The following is a 3,770-nucleotide window of genomic DNA, read 5'->3' on the forward strand; positions in this document are numbered from 1 at the left end:
AGGTGAGCCATGGGCGGTGACGTACGGGGTAGTCCTCAGGGTCCTAGAGTTAGTTACTATTCCTAGTCTTCATTATTTGAGTAATTCGGTGACGGAACATTAGGTCTGTCACAATTTCTAAATATTCAGTTCTGAGAAAGAGCATTCTGAAACGATGTTATCAAACATCCATGTCAGTGTCTAAGGATTCCAAATAAAAATGGAAAAGCGTCATATAAATAAAATGCATTCTTTTTCTTGTTAAAATGCCTATTGAACACTAAAATGTCTTGTTACCACATCAAAATTTCAATATCAAAATTTTTGATTAATTAAAAAATGCCAATCATTTCATTATTTCTAAGCATACTTTTCCTTTATGGTTACCATCATAGTCATATTCCATCTTGGCAAAAGGAGGTAAAATAAAAAACAGTATCACATGAATGCCAGCCCATCTCAAGGTACCTTCACACTATTATTGGTCAATTTAGAAATTGTCAATCGTCCTGGCAATATGGCTTTAGACTGTAAGACTGTGGGCAACACCTAAGAGTCTCCAGAAAATAAAATTTAAAAAAAAATAGTGAGATTTTTAATCTTTACACAAAAAAGCTCCAGCTAACAATGAAAATAGGGTCTAGCAATATTATTGCAAATAAAAATGAATGATTCATAGTTGCTACAATCAACAACAAATATAAACCACAAATTGCCAACTCGATAGCAATTGCATAATATTTCTGTGGCACATGGGCTTGGGTTTAATTCCCAGTCTATCAATTATCTGTGGATTATGCTATGTCTCCTTCAGGACATATGATTATTTTCTGTACACTCTGGTTTCCTTATTCAATGCAGATATTTTTAGGGCAGGGCAACTGAAGTCTATAAATTGGCTCAGTTGTGTGTGGGTGGCACCATACTGCAAAGGTTAGTGTTTACACATTCTTCCTGGATCCTCATGGATGTTCTCAGCTTACATTTACTAGTGAAAGTAAAATAAAGCTTAATCAAATTTACTGGTCTGTGAGAGAGAGAGCGAGCAAGTGTGCCCTTTGCTAGTCTGGCATTTCACCAAGAACGGGTTCTAGTTTTACACTCAGCAATGTCAGGCTAGGCTCAAGTGTCTCACAGGTTCAGAAAATAAACTCATTAAAAATATACCTGTAAATATACCTCTGTTCTTTGTCAACCTGGCATCTTGTCACACTATAAATAATAATGTAATGTACTGTATAATTGGTAGTAGAGTGGTTAGCATTGTTGTTGCACTGATCCAGAGATCCCTGGTTTAAAGTCTGGCCTGGACACTGCCTGGCAGACATCTATATGCTTTCCTTGTGTTTACATGAACTTATCTACGGATACTCCAGTTCTCCTGTCACATTAAAAAGACTTTCATGTTAATGTTACTTGGCAAATCCAAACAGACCCAGTATGAGTAAACATATACTGTATGATTTTGCAGTGTAATTGGCAGGTACCCTGTCCAGGGCTTGTTACCATGGTTACTACCTAGTGTCCGGTGATACTGTGATGGGTTACCTGTGAGCTGGAGGGAGAGGTTAGAAAATGGAGGATCTTAGCAAGGTTGGTTCACTTTGTCGGTAGAATACAATGGCTCTCAGGACTGCAGCAAGTATTTAAGAAATGTATGTCAATGACAACTCACAAGTGTCAAAGATAAAGTCACACAGCTTGCTAAGGCTTACAGTATAATTGACAGGAGCATAAAATGCAAGATGCTGTAACAGAACAAGATGCAGAGGACAGAAAGGTATGGAAGAAGATGATTCACTGTGGCGACCCCTAACGGGAGCAGCCAAAAGAAGAAGAAGAAGATAAAATGCAAGATGCTCTTCTTGAAGTGTAATCATGGATATGCTAAGAATTCTTTGCTCAAACAAAGCTTTTATAGATATGAATATACAACAGCATCTTTAACATATAGCTGATGGCATGCAAATCTTTAGGCAAGCACATTTAAAAGGTAAAGCAAAATGATCTAAACATGAATCTAATATACTGTATAAACTATAGAGCCCTATGTGTGTGTTTCTATACCCATGGTCCAATTTAAAAAAAGAAAAATTGGCACACATAACCCACTTTGTCAGGGAGAGATACTACACTACTTTGCTTTGAAACCTAAACATTTGGTCCTGAAGGTACCTGTGAGTTTTAAATAAATTAAATGAATTTGTTACTGGGTAGGTACATTTGAAAATACTTACCCGGGCAAGACTGGGAACTGCTGCTAGTAACAGACTACATTCATGGTGCCCAGACTCAAGATAAGAGACTGCTTCCTAGACAATCATCTGCATACTTTAACCAGATAGACAAAAGTCAGCATAATGCACCCGTGGTGATCTATTGGCGTCCCTTCAAGGATAGGTTCAACACAGCTGGATGTCTCAGAACATTCCTTATTTAATATGGTATGAAAAACCCTGTGAGCCTAAGAGTCCAAGATGCTAAAGGGTTATTAAAAGACTTTCTCCAACAGTAGCCACTGTGTTCATTTATAAATTTGGTACATGCGTCCTTTCAAGTAATATGCAAACTTTTCACTAAAAAGCAAGGACTGCCATAACAAATTGTCTTTGGGTGTCACCTTTAGGATGTGCTTAAATAAATTGCTAAATGTAAACAAAACAGATGAACTACTCACCAGTTCAAAGTCTAAGACCTAAGCTATGCTAGGCCAGTGAAGATGTCAAGCACATCATGAGTACAGCAGACAGTTTTTATTTATTGGTTCTGTAAAATTATTCGTTTATAAAATTGTCACATTATAGTGAATGACATTTCACACACTCTGCATGTTTTTAGTACTAAATGTATCTGTTTAAATGGAATTTTACTTTATACGTTAGCGTCATTCAAGAAGAAACAAATAATATTACTTTATCGCTGATACGCTCAGAACTCATCACAAACATGTTTGATACTTAACCCGTTTGAAAAACATCGCCCAGTTAGGTAAAAATCCGCATCCGAGGATGGGCAGCATTCTTTAAATTCACGTGTGCCTTTCAGCTGCTGACTTAAGCGTCTTAAACGTGCTCGTTTGCGGCCAAACGTAAATTAGTAAAACATAAACGGAAACATCATGTAATGCCATGTCAGTCTAACACCGGCAAGTTTGGCAGATATGGCCTTCAACTCCCACAATCCATCGCGACGAGGTGGGCGGATCTCGTCTCGCGCGTAATGCAGGCTACGAAGTTGGGGTGGAAGGTTATATTATATGATTTCATTTTAAGTTTCTGTCATTAAAATTATCCTTTAATTGTTACGGATAACGTCTTGATTATTTTTAAATATTTATATTGCATGTATATCGTTTCAACATTTTTATTGGCAGTGCTACGGCAAATGCAGTGTGGTTTAAGCATTCATGCCGCATTAAAACGATGTAGAGCTCTGACCCCTAGATATTGTACCACCGAAGCGCTCTATTATTATCCCCAAGCGGCATCTGCGGAATTTGGCACAGTGAAGCCCAAAGATCAAGTCACAACCCTGCACCATGTGGGAGGTGCCTTGTGAAGACTCTTTAAAAATAAATAATAAAATAAACACACCAAGAAAAGTTGGGTTATTTCCGTTTTCCAAAGTGTGTTATTTGCATATTTCTGTTAAGCGAAATGGAAAACAAATTCTAAGAAATACTGGCTGTTTGACAAGATCCGCTGATGACGTATGTTTTATGAGACTTCTTCAATGCATTTTAGCCGTTGCGCAGACATCTATTAAATGCGACCTTCCACTGATGGTCTGTT

This window comes from Erpetoichthys calabaricus, chromosome 12, assembly GCF_900747795.2.
Source record: "Erpetoichthys calabaricus chromosome 12, fErpCal1.3, whole genome shotgun sequence".
Classification (NCBI taxonomy): Eukaryota; Metazoa; Chordata; class Cladistia; order Polypteriformes; family Polypteridae; genus Erpetoichthys; species Erpetoichthys calabaricus.